This window comes from Psammomys obesus, unplaced genomic scaffold, assembly GCF_907164565.1.
Source record: "Psammomys obesus unplaced genomic scaffold, mPsaObe1.curated_primary_1811, whole genome shotgun sequence".
In the NCBI taxonomy this organism is placed as follows: domain Eukaryota; kingdom Metazoa; phylum Chordata; class Mammalia; order Rodentia; family Muridae; genus Psammomys; species Psammomys obesus.
This window is the reverse complement of record NW_026590628.1, coordinates 105,432-132,005: the sequence shown is the minus strand read 5'-3', so window position 1 is coordinate 132,005 and position 26,574 is coordinate 105,432. Positions and strand designations below refer to the sequence as shown.

Sequence of the window (26,574 nt, the reverse complement as noted above, 5' to 3'; positions counted from 1 at the left end):
AGAGCCAGAGGTGACAGAGGACTCTAAGGAACCAGTTCTTCCAAATCAAACAGAATTGATGCACAGAAGAGCTCATACACATAGTGGCAGCACACACAAGAGCTGCACAGGTTCATGGTAAGTGAGGTCCTAGCACCAAGAGAGGGAGGTGGACATCGAGTTGTAACACAAACCAAGAAACTATTTTCAATTAATACCTCCTGTAAATACGACAATCGGTTTTCTGCAATGAATGCCACTGGGTGACCTCAGCCATACTCCAGAGCAACCCCATGTTTTGGTGTCGTTGGCCTTTTGTTTTGCTTGGGCTTTGTGTTGTTGTTGTCTTGATATCCTTTTCTTCAGACCTTTGTTTTGTTGTGTTTGGGGGAGGAAATCATAAGAGAACAAATATAAAGTTGGTTGTGTAGAGAGTGTGGAGGATGTGGGAGGTGTTAGGGAAAGGGAATGACATGATCGAAATCTATTGTATGAAAAAAATAAAACCTAAGATAGAAAAAGGAAAATAACATCAGAAAATCAAAATACTCAGGGAGAGCTGTAAAGCAGCAGCAGGCACTCTAGGTAGTGCCAAGAGCACAGAGTCTACCGGAATTTCCTCATGTCTTTGTCCTAAATACGACACGCAGACAGCCCTTGCTGTAGTACTTACTGATCTTTTAATATTAATAAAGAATGTGCTTGAAGATTATTCAAAAGTGATTACTTTGTGTTGTCAGAATTTCTTTTCAAAGCAGTTCTCGGTTTAGGGGGTAAACTGAGGCAAGAGGCCAGAATGGAATTACGTCCACAGAACCAGTACCCCTTGGGCACTATGCTTTATCCTTCTTCTTACTCACAGAGACTACAATTACAATCAGAAAGTTTTTGGGTTCAGCAAATGACAGAGCACCAGGGAGAGGCAGGGCGGCCTCAGGGATGGAGACAGAAGGAACTTTTCCCCTGATAAGCCAAACTCCTGAGTGTGACATCCTGACACCTTGCTTGAGCACAGGGACTTGGGGTTGATAAAAGGGCCTGGCTGGTGCTGTGAGGACAGTGACCCTGAGTCCTGCACAGACTGCACAGGTGAGTGCTGCATGTCATGGTGGATGAGGCTGCATTTGATGTCAGAAAAAGCCGTGGAGGGCTGAAGTGTGGGAGAGAAGGATGTGGGCTCCCTGTCACTCTGGAAGAGGAAAGTGGCAGGATTCAGGGAGGAGATGGACTATCATTTCCAACCTGCAATCCAGAATTGTGTCATTGTCCACAAGGAGTGTGTGCGTGGTCAGAGCTGCTCCTTCCCCTGGGCAGGCAGGGGGAGGAGACAGAGGCAGCTGCAGTGCAGCTGGAGTAGGAAGCTATTGCTTACTCAGCTTCTGCACAATCTTTGTGTGATTTTCCCTCCAAAGACTGAGAACTTTGATCTGAGCTGTATGACTTCTGGTGACTTCAGTTTTTCAGAGATGAAGCATTCTTTCTTTACCCAATGTAAACCATGTCAACCAAGGAATATGAGAATTGTACATAAAACAGACATGGGGGTATATACTAACACTAACAACTGATTGAAAAAATGAATCTTTAATGCATGATGGGAACATTGCCAGTCACTATTCATGCCAGGTCTTTGCTTACTAAAATACACCTAAATTGCACAAAGCATAATTTACATATTAAATTCTTTTTAAAGAATCTAAATAAATACACTAAAAAAATGATATGAACTTTAAAAGCCAGAATTTTAATTCACACTAGGTGGTCTCAAACATGTTCTGTGAGTCCTAAACTTTATATCTCCAAAGTTTTCATTTCAGTCAAGTGTCTAAAATACGTGTAACACAGACTGAGTTGGTTGATTCTAACGTGGTGGAAATAAGAAGCGTGTGACTGCTAATTAAAATGCACAGATATCTTCAAAGAACAGTGGTGAAGAGCACTCAGTGCTCTTCCAGAGTTCCCTCATTCAACTGTCATCACTCACATGGCAGCTAACAGTCATGGGCAAGTCTTGTTTCAGCAATCCAGTGCCTTATTCTGGCATCTGCAAGCACCAGGCACACAGCAGTGCCTACAACTGCATGCACGTGAAACACCCACACACAACAATGACTATTTAAAATAAACAAAATAACATATAAATGTCTCTCTGACAGTTTCTTGAATTGATGTAAATGAGTATTTTTTTTTAGTCCAGAAGTGACACTATTTAGAAAACAGAGACAGCTTCCTTATTTCAATATATGTTATTGGTATCTCAAAGAACCAAGAAGAATATATTTAATAATGCACAGGCATAAAGATCATTATAGATGTAAGGAAAATGAAACTTATATACATTGATAAATGTATTAAAGATAGTTCATTATAATCAATGGGTCTCTGGGAGCTTGGAAATTTACCTGTGCATTCAAGAAATCATTCACTGAATTAGTATTCAAAACTGGATTGGCCTCCCAGAACTTTAAGGAAAGAAAACAACCAAATCATCTTTCCTGAATAGCCTTTTACTTCATCTCTGTGGTTTACATAGATAGTATAACCATGTCACTCAGTTAATGGCTTATGCATAAGCCATTTTATATCACCCCATAACAGGCTGTATGCAAGGTAACTGATGCACACTTCTCAGCACAGAGGGGTTCATATAAACAGACAGACAGACAACATAGACCTTAGGGTTCAGCGAAATTGTAGGAGACATATTTGTGACCTGTGGGCAGCACTTAGCTATGAAGGATCATGGCTGGAATCAGATCAGGAAGGGAACATGATGTGTTCTCTTGTGGCAGGGTGAGTGCCACTGTTACATTTGCTCAGGAGAAGCTGAAAGCTATCCACAGATAAATTTGGTAAGTAGCAGAGAAAACTAAATTGTGGAAGACAAATAGACCTAGGGTTTCCACATAAAACTATTTTATGATTTGTGAAAATGGAGTCAACATGAATACATTCAGATTGTAAGCCTTATTTTAACTTTAAACAGAATGAGAAAACAGAAAAGGGGTACAATGTGTAAAATTACACATATCGGTATGAGGTATTAGGTTACTTGTCATTCATAGCAGATATCATTACTGACTCTTAAAATCACCAATTTGATGAACCTTGGAATAAAATAGAATGTACCTTTGTATGATGTCCAAAAGAACAATGCATAAGCTGAGAGCTGAAATTTTATGTTTCCTTGGGAATTGTCATAAAAGCACAAAAGTCATGGGGTGGGTTGTCTTTAATACAATCCCACACATGAGATGATAGGGAACAGGAGTTAATTACACCATCCTGCTCAAGACAAGAAGATGGACACACTGTTGTCCTACCTAATTAATCTATGTGTTATTTGTTGCCAAGGTCAGTTCAGAGTTGGAGACAAAGAAAAGCCACATGACTTTCCTGGAAAGCAACCCCATCTGGGCAAGTATTTCACTTCTTTGAAGAGCTTCAAGTTTCTATTAGCTCAATATTTACTTTACAGATGAGTGTGTACACGATGGCAAAGTGGATCTGAGAAGAGAGATATCTAAACTGATACTCAATATCATGGCTTAGAAACTGAGTGATGCTGTCGTTTGTGTAGATATTCTCGTGGGAAAGATTTAGAGATGAAGAACATAAAGAACACTCTTCTGGAAAGGCAGCGAAGGCATCAGCATGGTGCTCAGGTCCAGTTGTCATCCTCGTGTCCATGTTAGTCAAAGTAAGAACAGAAGGTTCAAGAACAAAATGAGGCATCTCTAAACAATGAACTCGATGCATTATATACTATGCTGCACAGGTCACTAAAGAAAACAGAAAACCCACAGGCATGAACTATACCATCTTTACTTCCTTATGTTTCTCAGAAGGTTTTTCCTAGATTTAACCATGAAGATAATTTGGAGTGACCTCATCCAGAGAATTATTTTCATTTCACTTATTGGACTTGGAGTTTTAGGGAACATCTTTACATTTGTGAGATATGTGTATGTTTTCATGGGTCCTGAGAGAAAAAATACAGATGTTATTCTAATCAACTTGACTTTTGTAAACACAATAATTATTTATTGCACTGGAGTCAGAGACATAGCCACAGTTTTTTATATTAGAAACTTCCTAGGTGATGTTGGCTGTAAAGCTATAGTTTATCTAGAAAGAGTTGCCCGTGGCCTCTCCATCTGCACCACCTCTCTCCTCAGTGTGGTCCAGGCTGTCACCATCAGTCCTAGGACCAGCCTTTGGAGAAAGCTCAAACCACAGACTGTATGGCATGTTCTAGCCTTTCTCCTTCTCTTTTGGATCTTTAATTCCCTGATAAGCTCCAACTTGCTCCACTACATCACAGCAGGCAGTAGCATGAACAGGTCTGTAGTTGGGATGTATACTGTGTATTGCTATATGCTGCCATCCAGGCACACAGTTAAGTGGCTTTTCCTCTCTCTCATGACTCTTCGTGATGTCACTTTTCAGGGTCTCATGGGCTGGAGCAGTGGGTCTGTGGCTCTCCATCTCTATAAACATTACATACATGTTCTGTACCTTCACAGCTCCAGGTCTGCACATAATTCCAGGCCAGAAATCAGAGCTACAAAAAGTGTTCTCACTCTCATGACCTGCTTCCTTTTCTTTTATTGGGCAGATTTTATTTTCTCCTTCTACATAGGTTCCACTGTGACACATGATTCCACAGTGCTAAATATTAAAGCATTTTTAATACTTAGTTATGCTGCGCTCAGTCCCTTTGTCCTGATCGTCAGGGATGTTCGTCTTGTTAAGCCCTGCTGTGTCTCCTGAGAAATAATAAATTCTTTTTAATATGAAATTTTTTTATTATCTAAAGCTATATGCACTGGAATGGGTTTGCCTCACCATTTTAATGTATCAGCAATAAATTGATTGAGAGAATAGATTATTTCTTTTACAGTCAACTTGTCTTAGATAAATCAACACTGGTTCATACTCTAGGAAGTTGGAAGGGATTTTTATTATCCCACCATTTCACCATTTCTCTCATGAAGTTTAGCTTTCTGCGTCCATCATGAGGAAATGCAGGAGGGCATGCAGTCACCCAAAATTAGAATTTTATTTTCCTCATGCCAGAGTTTAACTTTTACAAGGACTTGCAAACTTTTTCTACCTTCCTGTTTCTTCTAATGTACTTTTGATTCCTCACCTTTTTCACACAGGGGCTGTCTCTGACATGGTCTCTTGCCTGCTCTTTGATTACTTCCCCCTGGTGAGGTGGTCTTGATAGAGGAAGAGGATACAGGCAGTCTTGATGAGACTTGAGAGGCTGGAGTCAGATGGTATGAGAAAAGGATCCCTCTTTCTGAGGACTAGAGGAATGAAAGAGGGAGGAAGACAGACAGAGTGTGGGGCCAGGAGGGGACAAGAGAAGGGTCTACAATCAGGATGTAAATTACAATAAATGAATTTAAATAAATAAATAAGAACAACCCCCCCCCCAACCAAAGCACTTACTCTATCCCAGTGGCTATTCTAAACCAATAAACAGGAGAGTAAGTGAATAAGAAGGATGTTGGGAAATATTCTTTATCTGAAGGCCTTTTGCAAAGTGGAGTAGACCAGGGAAATAAACTATTTCACCACAGCTAGTAAAAGCTGCCAGCAAAAGCACTAAAGAATGGCTAAGAATAAATACTGTAAGTCAATTCCAAACACATTCAAGAAATTGATATGTGGTCACAAAATAAGTAAGAACTCTCAGGGGAAATTTCATCTCTCAGAGATTCTCATCAAGGTTTGGAAGATAAGCTCCACAGGAGAACCTCACTCTTGTGCACAGTGCTGTGTGAAAATACATCAGGAACATTGTTCCACAGCTACTGGCTCTCACTTCTGTTCACTCATTAGGGCTTACACAGAACATGTGTCATTTGCTAGGTCACCTGGCTCTTGCATGCAAGCCATGCACTCAAGGGCTCCACATGGGGTGCAGCTGTGGTCATAGGGACAGCAGTCCTGAAGGCACAGAGGGAACTGCCTGCTGAAGCTCATACAGTTTTTCCTTGTATGGCAACAGGACATTGGGCCTCTGAGGACTGCTTAGCCTCCAACCCAGGCATATACTGAGGGCCCGGATATAACTTCGACCACACATCATCTAGTATACCCGTCCTGCAGGCTTCAGAGGGAAGCTCCTGACAGTGCCCTGTGTGCACTGACTGCTGTATTGTTGTGTGGCAAAGGGCGTTTGAACAAAGCTGTCCACTTGCAACTTGCAAGAAATGGAAAAACCTCAACAGTCACTAAGAAGTACAAAATAGCACCTGGTTGGGGTTCCAACACCACACTCGTTTACTGGTCAAACATTGACCTCTCCAAAAGAACACATGAAAGAGTCTTGGCTTGAGGTTTTTGAAATTTTAATGTCTACCTAGATTAAAAACCACCTTGTGGAGAATGGCTGCCTAATACTTATGAAGCATGTGTACACTTCCACCTTTAAGACTGAGAAAAGCATGTAGAAATTGTTGTCATCCTCTTGGCATTTTCTAATATGATCATTAATTGTAGCATAGGAATTAAAGGCATAGCCACAATGTTTTATTTCAGAATTTCCTAAGAGATATTGGTTGTAAAGCTCTGGATTATCTGGCAAGGATGGCTTTGGGTCCTCCCGTCTGCAGCACCTCCTCAGCAGGGTCCAGGCTGTCATTATCTGTCCCAGAACTACTCTTTGGACAGCATGGAAAGTTCTTCTCCCCTTGCTCCTCTTTTGGACTGTTAATATTCTCATAAGCTATAACTTACTCTGCCACATCAAAGCAGGCAATGTCTTGAACAGGTCTATACCTAGAATGTTCATTGGCCACTGCTCTATGCTGCCATCCAGACATATCACCAAGTGGCTTTTCCTCTCTCATGACTCTTTGTGATGTCATCTTTCAGAGTCTGATGGTCTGGAGAGGTGGTACCATGGCTCTCCATCTGTATAGTCACCACAACCGTGTCCTCTACCTTTACAGCTCCACGTTTGCCAACAATTCCCCCCTAGAAATCAGGGCTCCCTGGAATGTTCTCATTCTTATGACCTGCTTCCTTTTCTTCTATTGGGTAGATTTTATGTTCTCCATCTACATAGGTTTCACAGTGACATATGATTCATTTTTACTAAATATTAAACCATTTTTAGAACTTGATTATGTTGTTTTCAGCTCCTATGTTCTGATTAGCAGAGATTTCCATATTTTTAATGTCTTGTATGCTGACTGAGAAGTGTAGAAATTATATTCTGTGTCTATTCTGTATGAGCTAAAAATATGTACATTGTAAACTGCTTTGTCCTGATGAATTTTAGTTGTGGGGACATAACGTTTGCTTTATAGCTTAGGCTGACCTGGCTGTGTAAGCACAGACTGATCTTGAGCTGCCTCAGCATCCCAAAGGCTGGATTACAGCCATTCCTCACTAAAATGCTGTTTGTCTTAGTGATGTAATGTACAATAATGATAAATTAAATATTATAATGATATATTTTTCTTTTTAAAATGTATTTATTTATTCCCGATTGTAACCCCCTCCCACTTCTCCTCCCATCTCACCCTCCTTCTGTTTTCCCTGTATCCCCCTCAAGTGCCCCTCAAATGTACCACCGACTGCCACCTTCCCATCCCATCAAGTCCTATCAGGACTGAGTGCATCCTCTACCACAATGGCCTGCCAGGCAGCCCCATCAGGGGGAAGTCATCAAAAGGCTTGCAAAAGAGTCCTTGTCAGAGATAGCCCTTGCTCCCCTTGCTAGGAGACTCATATAAAGACCAAGTGGTCCATCGTTTATATAGGTCCAGTCTATACATAGTCCTCAAACTAACTCCTTTTCTAATCTTTTCTAAACTTCTGGCACCTTCAAATTCTCTGACTTGTTCTGTCTTCATCTGTGTCTAGCTTGTTCTCTCATTCAACCTCTCTCTATAAAACTCTCCCAGTAAAACTGCCTCTATCTTTCTGCCTTGCCTCTTAAATGGCTTCCCTTTTTTGCCTTGGGCATATTCTATTCTATCAAGTCTTTCTCTGATTTGTCATTGTTTTGGCCACTTAATTAGCCATAAGTTTCAAACATGCTTGCCTCCTTCTACAAACTAACTTTTCCTTCATTGTTTGGGATTAAGCGTGTGTACCACCATGCCTGTACCTAAACTTTTCTTTACTTGACAGCTATATACAAAGCTGGCCTTGAACTCAGATTTACTTGCCTCTGACTCCTGGATTATAGGCGTGTTTGTATTCTAGCCAGATCACACTTACCTGCAAGATCTTTGGATGTGGTCTCTTGGCAGCAGGTCATACAGACCTGGAAGGTCTTTCGATGCGATCTCTTGCCAGGACAGCCTCTAAATTAAAATCCTTTTACATCTTGATGCTTTCCAAGGTAGATTGCAGGTGCTATGCCTAGATCACAAGAATCCCAAGAGACCACCAGGAAAACAAGTCCAGTGCAAACACACAAAAGGTGTTTATTGAAGCTCGAGCTTGGGCTATCAATTGTCTCTAATGCATCAGTTCAGAAAGAGCAGCCCTGAGCTTAGGGAGGGTAATTTTTTTTTTTTTTGCAATTGCAAGAGAGCTTTATTACAAGAGTGATCAAACTTGGAACCCAAGTCTCACTGGCGCAGAAGTAGAGAAGTGGGACCCTGAGCTCTGGGTGAACAGGATTTTTTTTTAATTAATTACACTTTATTCACTTTGCATCCCCCCAGAAGCCCCTCCCTCCTCCCTTCCCAATCCCACACTCTCACCCTCTTCTTCACTCATGCCCCTCCCCATGTCCACTGATAGGGGAGGTCCTCCTCTCCTTCCTTCTGATCTTAGTCTATCAGATCAAATCAGGAGTGGCTGCATTGTCATCTTCTGTGGCCTGGTAAGGCTGCTCCTCCCTCAGGTGAAGGTGATCAAAGAGCAGGCCAATCAAATTATTTCAGAGGCAGTCCCTGTCCCCATTACTATGTAACCCACTTGGACACTAAACTGCCATGGGCTACATCTGTGCAGGGGTTCTAGGTTATCTGCTTGCACGGTACTTGTTTGGAGTATGAGTCTCTGGGAAGACCCCTGTGTTCTGGACAGAAACTTCACAAGGAGAGCAACAAAACCAGAAATTTGAACACAGGGAGGGTAAATTTTTAAAGAGAAAAACAGCAAGTAGGAAATCTATGCCTTAGGGTTACAGGATTGGGTAAGAGGGGAGTGGGCAGACTGAGGTAAATTGAACTTTAAGCTTATTGTTTCAGGCCAGTTGGCCAATCCTGAAGAGAAAAACAGGCTATTGAAAAAGAAACACCTTGACCTAGGCAAGACCCAGAACTATGTATGTACTTTTATGTCACTGGTTGGCTCCAGGAGCAGGGCCTAACTATTCTTGTCAAGGTCTTCCAGTGGGCCTATTTGCTCTTGCCAAGTTTCTCCTGTGATTTTTCACTTGCCAGTTTTCTTCTGTGGGTATTTGTATTTGCCAATTTCCTGGTGGAGGAACTTGGATCAACTAAAGGACATGGCCATTCAAAATGGTGTTTGAAAGACAAGATGGAGTTAGTTCTGTTCTTGAACTTTCACAGGAAGGAGAATAACTTGCTGCAGTCTACTGCCATGGGATCACGGAAATCTGTGAACATGGACTGTGTAGTAACAGCTTCCTTCAGCAAAGCAAGTTGGTCATGGACTGAAATGAAAACACATCCTGGGTGTAATGGATACTATATCATTTCAGGAATTCTGAAGTCAAATTTGAATTTTCCTCTGGTTTTCCCATTTCTTTTTCCTCAATCTTGTTAATAACTGTGTCAGTGTGATCAAGTTGATTTTCTTATTTCTAGAGTGTACAGGAGTTTACTATTTCTTATCTAAGAACCGTAACAACACATCTCCCATATAGCCATATTCATATATAACACTATGTTACGGTAAGGAAAACTGTGATGTTTGATCCCTGAGATTTGCATATACTCTAAAGAGTTGTAAAGCCAACTTCAGCTCCTTCTCTTCTACTTCCTAGTTATTAATATATGATTGCTTTAGAGTTTCCTTCTCTGCAGTTTTCTGTAAACCTAAACCATGAGAACACTGGCTTGTACCTAGAGTTGGTAGCAGGTAGCACCTGACTTTAGTTATTGCCTTTAAAATTCTGTTTTATTTCATTTTATATGGGGGAGGGACTAGATTCCATCATTGCACTAAAGGAAGAAGTATGAAGTCCTGAGTGTCTAATGTTTAATGAATTATGCAATACTCTTCCATCATGAGCATTGTAGTATTCATTAATCAAGGCGGACTACTGAGTACTTAATTATTTTGTCAGAGCTCACAAGCTCTTTAAAATGATTACTTTTCCACAGAGGAAGACAATGCAGCCTGTCTTCATGAGACCTGAAAGGCTAGAGTCAGATGGTAGGAGAGGAGGACCTCCCCTATCAGTGTATTTGGGGAGGGGCATGGGAGGAAATGAGGGATGGAGGGTGGGATAGGAGGGGATGAGGGAGGGAGCTACAGCAGTGATACAAAGTGAATAAACTGTAATTTATAAAAATGTAAATAAATGTAAAAAGTAATTTGACTTAAAAAAAAAAGATGACTCTTAAGCCAGGCTTGGTGCTGAACATCTTTAATCCCAGTATTTGGGAAGCAAAGGCTGGTAGGTTACTGTGAGTTCCAGTCCATGTTGGCCCACATAGCCAGTTCTATCCCAGCTATGGTGACATAGTGAGACTCTGACACAAAAACAAACAAACAATCCTCAAAAAAAAAAACCAAACAAGCAATTAACCAAGCCAAATAAACAAACAAACTCCCACATAACAAAAAAAGCAGCTCCTCCCCAAACAAACTTAAAGTTTGCCAAAATATGACCATCTTGCCTTGTATGGTAGTGCAAGCCTGTAATCTCAGGATTTCTCTCTGTAGCCCTGTGTGTCCTGAAACTTCCTGTAAAAACTAGGTTGGCCTCAAATTCAGATATCTACCTAGGTCAGCTTCCCAAGTTCTTGGGATTAAAAGCATGGGACACTAGGCCAGGCTTCCAGAAGTTTTCTTAATATACTGAAAGGTGCTTCCATCTTCTTTTCAAAATGTAAAATGAAAATCCCAGGGGAAAGCCACTCCAGGGCTGTCTGATACTGAACACAGGGACAGACATGCTTCAGTATTTGTGGGGTGAGAGCCAGCTGACTGGTCCTCAATCTTTCTGGTATTATAGGAGTTGAGATTTTAAGTCCCAAAGCCCCTCTGAAGCTCTGTTGCTTAGTGAAAGAGATTAAAATGCTTCCTTGTAAAGAAATCTTTTGTACCTTCAAGTGAACTAAAGGCCCTCATCCAGGGCCTGTGCTGAAGGTAACTGGCCAGGCTTGCCTGGGTATGACTTCTCAGTTTGTATTTGTACTTTGGGATGCCTGTGGTTCTTTGTTTCAAGAAAACCTGGCAAAGACTTCAGTTGTTAATGACACCTTGTCAGAAAATTATGCAATTTTTGTTCCTCAAGTATGGCTTCCTTCTTCCTCCACAGTCATTACATCACATCTGTTTGCCTCACACATTAATCTAGCAGTCATCAGGGTTTAACTTTTCAAAAGGAAGATGCGAACTGGCAATAAAAACAAACCAAACACCAACAGCATAAAAGCCCAACTAGTTTCTTTAACTAGCCTGCAGTTTCCCCAGACCTGTTTTCCTCTGTCTACATTTCACAGCTATGAACCACCTCAGGGATGCACTTGAGCCTGGAATTCAGCATCTGAAGATATTAGGAGAGCAGTTTGGAAGGAGTGAAGAGAATGCATGGACCAGACAAGCCAAGCAGTTTTGTAGTGGATCTATTTCCTTCGAGTGTGACATGCTGTTGGCCATCATGAAGCAGAGCGACTGTGTGTCCCACAGAAAACATTTGTGTTTAGCCACAGCAATGAAATCAGCAGAATGGTAGAGTGGTATCTTGCCCTGTGGCACTGGCAATGAAATAGTTAAAGTGTGTGTGTGTGTGTGTGTGTGTGTGTGTGTGTGTGTACTGGAAGGGATTGCAGCCTGTTTTCACATCTGCACCTGAGATTCCAGTCTCTCCTTCTTCCTGTGTAGCTTCCTGTTGTCTTATAGAATAATGTTGGAAGTAAAAGCTTGATTGACAGTTGGGATCTTTTTTGTACAGCTTTTTTCTGTGTTGTTACCCATATTGGATCCAGATGTTCTGATAATGCAGTTGTGTTTGTACCTTCCATGTACCCAGGTGATCCAAGTAAACTGGTTCATTCAGCTCAACAGAACCATTTCTTTGTATGTTTTTTTCTTTGTCATATGTGGGGAGAACAGATGTTTAATAACATCTTCCTAGGAAAAGTCACAGGGAAATTTTGAGTGTGAAGTCTGGCAAGCTCTGACTAGCCATGGCTTCTTATTTCAGATCATATGAAGAACCAGGCACCAGCAGGGTTTACACATGGAGGCGGTTTCTGAGGGCTGTAGGCCGCCTACCACACACTGAAGGCTCTATTCTCGTCTTTACTTAGATTCCACATATTAGCAAAGTAATTGTGACTTGTTAAATATTTGTCTGCGTGCAGCTGACTTATTTCTTTTACTATAACATTCCACTACTGCATCCTAAAGACAACCGATGTGTCCAGACTAAAGAAATGATAAACCTTGAGGTGATGTTTTTATTAATCTAGTTGCCAAATCTCTGGTGAGGCATCTGAAAGTATAGGTTAATTCCATTTCCAGGTAGCCTTCACTATCCTCTACGTATTAGATTTCTAACTACCTTTTATCATGTATTAAATTTTTAAAATTATGTTCTGATTAATATTTTAGTTTAGTTCTGGCCAATCTGCTCTGACTTTTAGAGATAAACTAAAAATACCAACTCTATTTGACACTCAGAGTCCAGGCTATCCTTGGTCATACTTTGTCAAAAATCATACCTCTCCTATCATATTTTTAATTCTTAAATTACATTTTAAAGTTTATTTTGTATGTTCCTCTGTATGCTCATATGTGTGCCTCGGCATGCATGTGAAGATTAGAGGACAGCATGTGGGAGTCAGTTTTCCTCTTCAGAGACAGATAAGTCTGTCTGAGTGTTGGCAGGTGCTTTTACTTACTAAGTTATGTCTCCAGGGCCCTGTCAATTTTTGATGTTGAGCAACTCTGTCATCATGCAGATTAAATACATCTTTTTCACTCTTTCTTCATGTTATTACATCACTTTCCTTTGAGTCAAAAGTATGTAGGCTGATTTAAAAGTTGTTTGATTTGTCTGATTCTTTATATCAGATACTTACAAAATGCTTCAACAAAGAGTTGTAAAAACAATACAAGCAATGGATGTTTTCTACAAACAAGTCACATTTAGATGATAAAGACAAGGAACTGGAAGGATGGTGAAGAGACCTGTTTCTCTTGCAGAGGTCCCTGGTTCATTACCCAACATTTACATCATAGAACTCATGACAGCCTGTAGCTCTAATTCCCTGGGACCCAATGCTATCTTCTGGCCTGTGTGGGCACTTATATGAAAGTGGCATGTACTCACACAGATGCACACACATAAATAAAATCCAAATCTTTATATTAGAAAACAAGGTAATTATAATCTATAGCACAATAAAATACACATCAGTTACTTAAATGTTTTGTGTATACAGTGTAACCAAACAAAGTATAAATACTTCTTCATCATTGCTAAGTAGATCCATGATGCACCCAAATGTTCACAGAAGTTACAAATCTAGTCATATATGACAGGTAAGTTTTTAAAAATAAGAAAGAATAATACCTCTAATGATTCAACAATTTCAGGTTCAATATCAAGAAGTATTTTCAGAATGTGTCCATTAGGTTTTTAGAACCATGTCAATATCTTATTGTAGGGACCCAATTTAAGAAGCTAAGCAGTAAATCTCTCATTTAAATGAATGTAGAATCAGATACTGCTGCAGTTCTTTGGTGAGAAAGAGCTGGATGGTATTGTGGCAAGCACCCGGGCATTAGCAAAGGGCAGCTGAAAAAGCCTCCATCTGCTTCAGTCACATTTATTGATGCATTTTGAAAAAAAAATCTACATTTTAAAATCAACTTCGTACTATAATCAGTTATATAATGAAATTTTACTGTGTATTCTTTATCTAGTTTATACCATATCTTCAGTTTTTGCTCTTGCAGAGAACCTTCAAGAATATACCACTGAGTGAAATGTTTCTGTCAATTTAAGATCTGTGACTGATATACGTTGGGCTTCTGTTGACTATATTCACAGTAAATATCATTCATTCTTAATTGTATGAAAATGTTTTCTGTGGATGAATACTGATAAACACCTTGAAGTTGTTCAAAATTGCCTGAGTTACTAACATTTAGAAAGCACAGCATCAAGTACAAGGTATCAAATTTCTTGGACTAACATGATTAAATCACTATGAATTTTGATAAGATTTACAAATTTAATTTTCATGACCACAGTTATGGTAGCTGCAAACCAGTTTTACAAATCCTAATTAAAGCCATTTTGTTTTCAATGCTGAAGAGATGGCTCAGCACATAAGAGCATTATTTGGGCTTCCAGAGAAGGCAGGTTAAATTTCTCATAACTATACAATGTTTCAGAATCCTCTAACTCCAGTCAGTTAGTGGTTGTTGATGTTCTCCTCCAACCTCCACAGGTACCAGGCATGCACATCCTACACAGTCATAAATGTAGGCATAGTATTCATTACACAAATTAGTACAAATATAGAAAAGTTTTTTAAAAAAGTGCATTTAAAATAGGGGAAAACAGAGAATGAGTTTCTATATCATTGTAATTTGCTAGGATCTTCCTCTCCCTCTCTGTCTCTCAGCACAACGTTTTGAGTCACTAAGAAATGTGTTTGAGAATAAACACGTGCCTAAACTGTTTTGTGAGATTTTGTCTTATCCACAATATTGCAGAACTGCAAGTTCATTTACGCTTATTAAACAGGTAAAGGAGAAAAATATTTTCTCACTTTCTTCCATTGAGCATGCCAACATCCAACCAGAAGTCCATCCCTGTGAATCAGCACAACTGGACTAAAAGTTGCATAACCAAGGGTCAGAAATTCTCTACTATTTACCATCAAAGAATTGTCCCTTGAAGAGATACTTATAGTTAAAGAAAAGGCACAATCAGCCCAGTAGAAGAAAACAAAACAGAGCATGAGAAGGAGGACACTTTGAGCAGCTCTCAGCTCAGGGGGAGTTCTGTAGAGAAGCTTGGAGTTCTGAAGGTAGAGGACATGCTGGTGGTGCTTGTGGAGAAGAAATACCATGTAGCCACTGGCCCCTCCCATGGCACCCTGGAACACTGCATCTCTCAGGACCATGAGAGGGAGAACAATCCATTTTATTTCCTGACTTTCTGGCATAAAATAACAATAGTTGTAGTCATTCTTAAGCTGAGATATATTCAGACTTATGCTTTTGATGGAATGGATTAGGTTCATGCTTATTAATGCATTGAGTATCCAAAAACCTGAGAAGAATGGAAGGATGTGCCATGGAGACTTTGGACTGAACCTCCTCCACCATGATGCTCTGGGACTGATGATGATGGCCTGGACCACAGTGAGGAGACTGCTGGTGCAGATGGAGAGGCCACGGGCCACCCTCTCCAGGTAAACGAGGATCTTACAGCCTATGTCATCTAGGAAGTTTCTCAAGCCAAAAGCTGCAACTGTCTTTGGTAATCCTTTTGCAAGAAGGATTATGATGTTTGTAAAAACCAAGTGGATGAGAATAAGGTGTATGGGTTTCTTCTCAGAGCCTTTCATATAATTCACGGAAACAGACAGGTTCCCCAGAATGCCAACCACAGTGATAAAGAGGACAATTGTTCCCTTAGTATACTTCAAAACCATTTCTTCCTCCTAGATAGAAAAACATGTATCCAGGATACAAATACGTTTGAAGAAAGAATCAGAAATTCTAGACATGGATCTTTTTTTTAAATAATTTATTTAATTTCATTTTATGTTCATTAGTATGAAGATGTCAGATCTCTTGTAATTGGCGGTACAGACTGTTGTGAGCTGCCAGGTGGGTGCTGGGAATTGAACCCGGATCATTTGGAAGAGCAGACAGTGCTCTTAACCATTGAGCCGTCTCTCCAGCCCTAGACATGAATCTTAAGAGCACATTTTGCTTAATAGCATTGCTGTGATGTTGCGGATTAGGTCTCTGAATTCCCGCCCCTTTTTTTTTCTCCTGTGGATTCTGGAATGCTATGTTCAAATCTAAAAACTTAAAGGAGATTTTTTTTTAAAGCTTTACACTAGCAAAATTGATTTGTCCAAGTGTGTGTGTGTCTGGGCGTGTGTCAGTCTTTTGGTCAGTCTGTCTGCATGCATGCATTATCCTTGTTACCTCTCAGCAAAGTCAAATTGAACTCCAAGGTTCCCAACCAAAATTTCTTCCTCTGATTCTCATTCTATTTCATGATATTTCCCCAACCAATCCCTCAATTCCCAAAACCTAAAGCTCATTCTTAACCAGTCTGCCTTCCTTACGCCACACACAGACAGTAGGAAACCTTGCAGGTCAGCACCTGTGACATCTCTTACAGTATACACTGTCTCCTCTTTTGCGCGACAATTTATTTGTATCTGCATCTTGAATAGTACAACAATTTTTAGAATTGTATTTGGCTTCAAAGCTTTATAAATTCAATATTTGCATCTTTTAAATTTTTTTTATGAATTAATCTACTTTACATCACTATTGTAGCCCCCTCCCTTGTCTCCTCCTGGTCCTACCCTCCTTCTCTCTTTCTCCTTATCCCAATCCCATAGTCCTCAGAAAGGGGGAACATTCCTCCCTTACCAACTGACCCAGACTATCAAGTCTCTTCAGAGCTACCTGCACACTCTTCCTATGTGGCTTGGCAAGATGTGATCAAAGAGCAGGCAACAGAGTTTATGTCAGACACAGCCGAACCTGATCCCCTAACAAGGAACATGAAGACTGAGCTGCCAATGGCTACATCTGAGCAGGGAGCCTAGGTCCTCTCCATGCATGGTCCACAGTTGGTCTATCGGTTTACACAGTCCCCACCTGGGCCAAGATTTGTTGGCTTGTTGGTCTCCTTGTGGAGCTCCTGTTGCCTCCATGTCCTTTTATCCCCACACTGTTCCAAAGACTTCCTATGCTCTGCCCAAAGTTTGGCTGTGAGTCTCAAGACCCTAGGTGTACACTGAAAAGATGTTCTACCGTGCAACAAGGACATTTGCTCATATATGGTCATAGTGGCTTTATTTGTAATAGCCAGAAACTAGAAACAACCCAGATGTCCCTCAACCAAAGAATGGATGAAGAAACTGTGGTACTTCTAACACAATGGAATACTATTCAGCTATTAAAAACAAGGGCATCATGAAATTGTCAGGCAAATGGATAGATCTGGAAAAGACTATCTTGAGTAAGGTAGCCCAGTCCTCCCAAAACACACATGGTATATACTCACTTATATGCGGATAGTAGCAATTCAATACAGGATAATCATATTACAATCCACACACCTTAAGAAGGTAAGTAACAAGGAGAACCCTAGGGAGGAGTCTTAATTGTCATTCATTGGGGGAAGTAGTATAGACACCAGAAGCTGTTGAAGAGAGGGAACAGGGCAGGAACAGGACATCTTCCATAGATGTCCTCTGAAAGACTCCAACTAGCAGGGGATCAAAGCAGATGCTGAGACTTACAGCCAATTTCTACATCTTAATACATTAAGTTTTTTATATGTTTATATCTTAATATGTTAACTTAAAGTATTAAGTTTCAACAACTTTGTATATTAAGTGATCATTATGTGAATTCACTCTATGAATGCTAACTTTAAAGATATCTTTAAAAGGTAGTCCTTGTCTTACCCTGGGTCCTCCTCCTTGCATAGCTTCTTTAGTTGTATAGATTTTAGTATGTTTATCCTGTATTATATGTACTCTATTATATATCTGTTTCTGCTGTTCTGAGACTGATACTCCAACGAAGGACCATGCATGAAGATAACCTAGAACCCCTGCACAGATGTAGCCCATGGCAGCTCATTCTACAAGCGGGTTCCCTAGTAAGCAGAACAGGAACTGTCTCTGACTTGAACTCAGTCGCTGGCTCTTTGATCACCGCCCCTTGAGGGGGGAGCAGCCTTACCAGGCCACAGAGGAATGCATTGCAGCCAGTCCTGATGAGATCTGATAGGCTAGGGTCAGAGGAAGGGGAGGAGGACCTCTCCTAACAGTGGACTTGGTAAGTGGTATGGGAGGAGATGAGAGCTGGAGGATGGCATTGGGAGGGGATGAGGGAGGGGGCTGCAGCTGGGATACAAAGTGAATAAACTGTAATTAATAAAAATAAATTAATTAAAAAGAAAATGTATTAATTCAAAATAAAAGAAAATGGATATAAAAGAAAAACCTTCAAGTTAGGAGTTACAATGTTACTGTAAAAGAAAACATGTGCCAATATTTGAAAGTGAAAATGACTCAAAAGTAAAAAGTAGAAATTTCACAAACACTAGTGAAAGCATTGAAATCACAGCGCTGGCAAACATGAACCCTCAAATTTTATTTCTGTTTGTTTTTGTTTTGTCTTGTTATTATTTGAGGCAGTGTCTCCCTGTGTAAACCAGGCTAGCCCTGAACAATTACCTTGCCTCAGTCTCTTTAGTAATAATATTACGGACATAATATTGAAATTGTCTCATAATATTATGAGACAGTTATGAGACAATTTCATTATTGTCTCAAATTTTTGATAGACCTCTGAATATCTTCTATATCTTATTGATTCTTTTAGAAAAACAAGAAGGTAACTTTAGGCAAAAATCCACCCAGAGCTCTGCCATGGCATATCAGCCTGAGGCCAGATAGCGATGCCTCAGCATTTAGTTCCATTTCCATATCTCCAAGACTTGTCTTTTTGAACATTCTGGAGCCAGGGACCAGCCTTGTCAGAGTCAGAAGGAAAGTAGAGGGCCCAAAGCTCACAGAGCCTCTAAGCTACTCCCTGGCTTAGTCAGAGAAAGACTTTAGCTTTAGTGAAACTCTCCATAGCACAGCTGAGAATGATTTTACCTCCATGGACTCACCTGGACCTCTGTGGTGCAGACAGGCTCTGGAGCAGCTCTGGAAAAGTGACACTATCCAGCTCATATTTGTACTGTCTGAATCTGTGGGGCTCTTGGCTGCCATCAGGTGTTGTGGACTTCAAGTTTTTTGTTGTCACAGTGTCAGGGGAAGGAAGCCCTCTGCAGAGACACAGTCCCTGAAGAAAGCTTCCCTCTGTCCCCACAGTTACTACATCTGTTTTGCTCAGAAGTTATTTCATATTTGGGGTTTATTATTTTGAGAGAAAGAATGTGGGGTGAGAAAATGAACAACTCACCAACTTTCTGTCCACTGAGGTTCCCACATCTCCAGAGGACCTCCTATATACTCATTTAGGCCCTGTGCTTGAGGCTTCAGTCTCTGAGGGCTCATATGCACCTTGCTTAGTTGATTCCGAGGGACCTTTTCTCCTGGTGTCCTTCAGCCCCTCTGGCTCTTACAGTCTTTCTACCTCCTCTTCCAATAGACCCCCTGTGCTCTGCAGGGAGGGATTTGATTGAGACCTCCCAGATAGATTCCCTTTCTGCCTAATGTCTGGGCGTGGGTCTCTGCATCTTCCTATGTGGTACCAGAGGAAGCCTGTCTGATGATGACTGGATAACACACTGATCTATGAATACAGAAAAATATCATTAGGGGTCATTTTACTGATTTTTTCTTTCTTTTTTTTTTAAAGCAGTAGTGTTGGGTTTTACCCTAGCTCTGTGGACTCTCCAGTCTCTGGTTTTGGTCACATAAGCAGTGTTTGGTATGAGTTCCTTCTCATGGAGTAGGCCTTAAATATAAGGAGACATTGGTTGTCTAGTCCCATAACTTCTCTGCCACTATTTCCCTGGCACATTTTTCAGGCATGACAGATTGAAGGTCAAAGGTTTATGGCTTGGTTGGTGACTATGATTCTCTTTATGAAGCCTGCAAGAGTACCTTCTCATACCAAAGAGTTTAGAATTTATGGTTGACGGGTCCATGTAGGCATCATCTCAACTTCTCTAAGTATAAGTTATTCTGTAGATGTCCTCAGCAATGGAGCCCATCTTTCGGGTGTCAGAGAACAATCCTTTATCTTAGCAACAACCTCGGATATTTGGGGGATTTTGTGGAACACTCTTGGCAAACAACTCAACTGAATGCACCTTAGTCCAACCACTGGAAGCCTCACCTGGCCCCAAGAGATGGCCAGTTTAGACTCCATAATCCTCATTACTAGGAGTCTTTGTTAGGACTCATAGGGTCATTCCAGGAAGTTACCTCTGCACTGGATTTCCACATCACCATCCAAATAATCCCTAATTCTAGAGAGCTATCCCTCCACCCTAGCTTCCTCTCAACCCTATCCTCCTGTTCCTGTCCTCTTATGACCCAAGTCCACCTATAAAATCTATTATTTTTAAGGAATTATTTATTTAATCATGTTCTGCCTGTATGTATGCCCACACATCAGATCTCATTTTAGGTGGTTTTGAGCCACCATGTGGTTGCTGAGATTTGAACTCTGGACCTCTGAAAGAGCAGCCAGTGGTCTTAACCCTGAGCCATCTCTTCAGATTCTCAAAGAATCTATTTCATTTGCCCCACTCAGGGAGATCCATTTGTCCTTCCCAGACCCCTCCTATTTTTCTAGCCTCTCTGGGTCTATAGGTAGCAGCTTTGTTATCATTTACTTAAAGGTTAATGTCTACTTATAAGTGAATACATACCATACTTATTTTCCTGGGTCTGTGTTACCTCACTCAGGATGTTTTTGCTTTTAGTTCTACCCATTTGCCTGCAAAATTTCTTGATGGCATTTTTTATTAACAGCTGAATAATATTCCACTGTATAAATGTACCACGTTTTCTTTATCCATTCTTCTGTGGAAGGACATCTGGGCTGTTTCCATCTTCTGGATATTATGAATAAAACCACAATGAACATGGTTGAGTAAGTAGCTCTGTGGTGTAGTGGAACATCCTTTGCGTATATGCCCAAAAGTCGTATAGCTAGGGCTTGAGGTAGATCAATTCTCAAATGTCTGAAGAACTGCAATGTTAATTTCCATAGCGGCTCTACAAATTTGCACTTCTGCCAGCAATGGAAGAGAGTCCCCTTTGCTCACATCCTTGCCAACATGAGATGTCACTTGTTTTATTGCTCTTAGCTATTCTGACAGGAGTAAGATGGAATCTCTTACTAGTACTTACTAGTAGTTTTCCTTTCCCTGATGGTTAAGGATGTTGAATGTTTCCTTAAGTGTTTCTCAGTCAATTGATATTTCTGTATTGAAATTCTATGTTTGGATCTATACCCCATTTTAAAATTGGATTAATTTTTTGTGACATCTAGTTTCTTGAGTTCTTTATATATTTTGGATACTAATCCTCTATTGCATGTGGAGTTGGCAAAAGTCTTTTTCATTCTGGAAGCTGCTGCTTTGTTTTATTGTGTCCTCTGCATTACAGAAGCTTTTCAGTTTCCTGAGATCCCGTTTATTAATCTTTGTGCCTGTACTATCAGTGTTCTGTTCAGGAAGTTGTCTCCTTTGCCAGTGAATTCAAGGCTATTGCCCATTTTTTCTTCTCTCCTGTTCAGTGTATCTGGTCTAATGTTGTCAATGGTCCTGTGCCTGCACCACCAGAGCCAGCTCTCCTGTTTTGCCCAGGTGAGGGTAGGAACAGCTCTCCAGCACCCATGCCATCAGAGCCAGGCCTCCCACCCTTCCCAGGCAGGGGACAGGGCTCCTGAGTACTGCAACTGGCAAGAGGCAGGGCCAGATCACCTGTTCTCATACTTTTGGGGACAGCTCTCTCAAACTGCTCAGGCAAGAGGCAGGACCAGCTGTCCCTTGATCACCCTCTAGGGCTGACCTACTGGTGCCCACATCACCAGGGCCAGCTCTGCTGTTATGCCCAGTTGAGGTGCAGGGACACTCTCCCAGGTGATGCAGCCAGTGAGGAGCAAGGCCAGCTTTGCTCAGCCCTCAGACATCAAGCTGACCCCAGGTGACAGCCCAGAGTAGGGCTGTCTGCAGTCTTTGGTAACGTGGGCTACAGACATTGACACAGACTACTGCCGGGCCGTAGACCCAGACATAACCTCTGGCAGCAGCATGAACCAGGATGTCACCATGGCCTCAGGTGGCAGCACAAGCTGGTCATATCAGGTTGTTCCTCACCATTCTCGTGTTTCCAGTTTCTCCTCTCCTCGTAGTGCATGAACTGGTCCACTTTCTTTCCCATCTCTTCACCACTTGCTCATTGTACTGTTGTCTCCTGCATTCTGACACATGACAGTGGGCATGCCTCTGTGTGTGTCGATTAATTTTGCAATTAGGTTCATAACAGAAATTGGTCTGTGCTTCTCTTTTTTTGTCTTTATGTGGTTCAGGTATCAGGCTAAATGTGGCTTTATGATATGAGTCAATGTTCCTTCTCTTTCTAATTTGCAGAACAATGTGAGGAGTCAATACTAATTAACTCCTCTGTAAAAGCTGTAAAAGCTTGGTAGAATTCTGTGCTAAGGCCATCTAGCCTTGGGCTTTTTTTTTTTTTTTGAGTATGTGGCCTTTAATGGTAGCTTCTATTTTGCTGAGTGTTCTGTCTATTTAAATTGTTTACTCAATCTTGATTTAACTTTGGTAAGGGGTATCTATCAAGAAACATATCCATTTCATTTAGATTTTTTTTTAATTTGGTGGAGTACAGGTTTTAAAAGTATGTCCTTATGATTCTCTGATTTCCTCAGAGTCTGTTATGCCCTCTTTTCATTTTGTTAATTTGGATAATCTCTCTCTCTACCCTTTCATTAGTTTGAATAGGGGTTTGTCTGTTTTGTTGATTTTCTCAAAACTAACTTTTTAGTTCATGGATTTTTTTTTTGTATTGTTGTCTGTATTGTTGTTTCTGTTTTATTGATTTCAGCCTTCACTTTGACTATTTCTTACCAGTTAGGTTTGACCTCTATCTTTCTCTTTCTTGCTCTCTCTCTATTTCAGTTATGCTTTTAAGTTGCTAGCATGAAATCTCTCAATTTCTCAGTATGTAGGCACTTAATGCTATGAAGTCTCCCATTAACACCACTTTTACAGGTTTAAATATGCTGTGTATTCATTTCATTAAATCCTAGAAAGTCGTTAATATTTTTACTTTTTCTTGACCTACTCTTTTCTTTCAGTAGAGAGTTCTTTAGTTTCCATTAAATAAATAAATAAATAAATAAATAAATGAATCTTAAATAAATAAATCTTTTCTGTAAGCTTTCTCTTCTTTTTATTGTTTTTTTTAAATTTATTTTGAGCTTTATTGTTTGGTAATCTGATAGGCTGTTGGAGGTTATTTCAATTTTCTTTTATCTGTAGACCTTCTTTGTGTCTGAATATGTAGCCAACTTTGGTTAAATTTCTGTGAGGTGTATTCTCTTGTGCCCTGGTGAAATGTTCTGAAAAAATCTGGTAGGTCCATTTGGTCTATAACATCTGTTAGCTCCAATATTTCTCTGTTTAGTTTTTTTCTGGATGACCTGTCCATTGGTGAGAGGGGATAATGAAGTCTCCCACTACAAGTATGTAGGGTCAATACGTGACATAAACTGTAGAAGTGTTTCTTCTTACAAAAGTGGCTGCTCTTGTGTTTGGGACACAGGTGTTAGGAATTAAAATGTTATTTGGTGGAATTTTCCTTTGATGAGTATATAGTATCTTTCCTCATCTCTTTTGATTAATTTTGGTTATAAATCTATTTTGCTAGATATTAAAATGGATACTTCTTAACTTGCTTCTTACTGCCGTTTCTTAGGAATATCTTTCTCCAGTCTTTTACTCTGAGGTAGTATCTAACTTTGGTGATGATGTATGTTTCTTGGACGCAGCAGAAAGATGGTTCCTGTTTTGACATCCCTTCTGTTAGTCTGCATTTTTTTGGGAAATTTGAGTTTATTGAGTTTATTGAGTTTATGACCAATGATTGTTGATTCCCGTTATTTTGTTGTTGGTACATGTGAGTGTGTGTATGTTCTTTCCTTCTTTGGATTTTGCCATTTACATCTTGTATTTTTATGGGTGTAAGTTAATCTACTTAGGTTGACATTTTTTCTTTTAGAAGACAGATATTGTTGAAATTTTATTTTATCACTGAATATCCTGTTTTCTCCATCTATAGTGACTGAGAGTTTTGCAGGGTATAGTAATTTGGGCTGGCATCTGTGGTCTCTTAGAGTCTGCAGCTCATCTTTCAAAGCCCCTCTGGCTCTCAGAGTCTCCATTGGGAAGTCGGGTGTAATTCTAAGAGGTCTGGTTTAATATGTTACTGGAATCTTTTTCCTTGCAGCTTTTAACGTTGTCTTCTAATTTTCATATATTGAAAAGTTTTATTCATTTCCTTCCACTGTCTGTGTTTTCTTGGATTCTTTAAAGGATTTATCTATTTCTCCCATTTTTTTTCTGTGTTTTCTTAGATTTCTTTAAGGGATTTATTCATTTCCTCTTTAAGTCTCTCCATCATTTTTATATGGGTGGTTTTATGGTATTTTCCTGTGCTTCAGCTGTTTTGGGATATTCAGGACCTGCTATGGTAGAATAGGTAGGCTCTAGTGAAAGCATATTGCCCTGAGAGAGTCTGAGGGCTGTTTGTCACCTGTTTACCTGGCCTGCTCAGCTGGTATATTCACAGAGATTGCCTGCTGGTGTTGGAGGCTGGGATACCGGGATGAGTTGGGGGAAGGAAGGTTAGAGGAGAAAGTATTTGTTATCCCTTGGTGATAGTGTTAGAGATGAAAGAGATATCACACTAGTTTTTCTGCTACAAAGCTGAAAATTGCCTGGGGGGAATTTGATCTCAGGAGCTATAGAAGACTTGTGAGTCCACCTTCAGCCTTCTTCTTGCTCTAGGGAAGCAGCTATTGGATGAGCAGTGATTCCTGGTAGAGATGGGGTCTGGAAAAATGATACATAATTGGGGGAGGAAGGTTAGACAGGGAATATCTGTGAGATGCACAGAAGACGGGAGTGGAGGGACAAGGAAGGCTGCCATGTGTGCTCTGCTACAGAGCTGAGGATGAGACTTTGGCATTAGCTGGGTTATTAGAGAGAGGAGAAGGCTATAAGCATCTTTCCTGATTTTCTTCAAGCCAATTTTTAAATGCTTTGATTAACTTAATGATTTGATATATTAGAACACTGGGATACTTCAGCTTGTAATATATATAGTGGCAAATGTTAACTCTTTGGATTTATTTTATCAATATTCTAGTAGTGAAAAGGAGAGGACAGATGTCTCTCTTTATAATATCTGCTCTCCTGACAGGACAGTTACATCATGACATCTCTTTTCCTGTTGGTCTCTTGATTTTGATCTCTGGGAGAATCCATGACAAATAGGAAGTGCTGGGAACTTCTGTGACACAATGCCCCTGAAAGCCCTATATAAGCATAGATGGTCTATAGTTGTTCCTTTTTTATTTATAGCTTTAGCTTCCAGATAATGAGGTCATCTCCATTATCTTTCTCAATAAGCAAGAGACCCAAAGCCACATGATGGGCACAGTGGAGTTGTAGGTGGGTAGGAATTCTCTTTTAAGGTTTATAGGCTCCTTGGGCAACTCTTCCATTGCCTAGCACCAATTCTGTAAAAACAATGCAAAGTTATCTTTAAAAGCCATGATTAACTTAATGATTTGATGTATAAGAACATTATGGCACAGCACTTTTTAATATTTGTATATATATATGTATATAAGTACACTTTAGGTACACAGAGAAATCAGTATAAACAATAACTAATGCATTTGTCAGTGTGCTACTTGTCATTTAGCAGTATCTGCATCCCTGCTGATCGGGGAAAGGGCACAGAGTACAGCCTGGACAAGCTTTAGAAATATTTTAACATCTAATTTTGAAGAAGCACGTATCATGTTAGTGGTTAGTGAATCATTTCAACTTAGAGCTCAAGGGTGACACTGAGGTGGATCATCATTTGAGGATTAGAAATTTGTTAGAAGTGTTATCAACACCAGGGACAGCAGCAGCATGCAGAGACTCTGAAGAGAGATCTGGTCATTGGGTACAATGCCGACCCTTCTTAGATTTTTTTTTTCACATGGAGAGGTTAGGGAAGGAGATTGAAAAGTTTTCTTTTATGGTCTGTGGCTAGATTTTGTTAACAGTAAGCATGGTTAGCCATTACTAATAGTCCATAAGGTGAGGATACAAGAATCTAGAAAAAAGAAATTACTTCTAGAAATTCATTCATGGGAATTGTCACAGTTTCACCATAATGGAAGAGTTTTACCAAACGGCATAGCCATGGCCAATACTTAGAACACTTGTAAGAAGATAAAAGTAAACTTACTCAATAAAAATTAAGGACACAGGTCATGAAGATAAGAGCACTCTGTGCAGCTCTGGTTTCTGAACTGGGATTGTTTGCTAATCTGTAACTGTGAAGGAAGAGGACACATCTGTGATTTAGCATTGGCCCACTGCTAAAACCCATAAAACTCTGAAAGATTATATCACAAAAAGTGGAG

General features: G+C 40.2%; 3 pseudogenes; 2 read left to right on the top strand and 1 right to left on the bottom strand.

Moving 5' to 3' along the window:
• Positions 1-3,667: 3,667 nt before the first annotated feature.
• On the top strand, positions 3,668-4,752 carry LOC129677386 (putative vomeronasal receptor-like protein 4; annotated as a pseudogene).
• Positions 4,753-5,602: 850 nt separating this feature from the next.
• Positions 5,603-7,194, top strand: LOC129677393 (vomeronasal type-1 receptor 5-like; annotated as a pseudogene).
• Positions 7,195-14,938: 7,744 nt separating this feature from the next.
• Positions 14,939-15,869, bottom strand: LOC129677392 (vomeronasal type-1 receptor 4-like; annotated as a pseudogene).
• Positions 15,870-26,574: the final 10,705 nt, after the last annotated feature.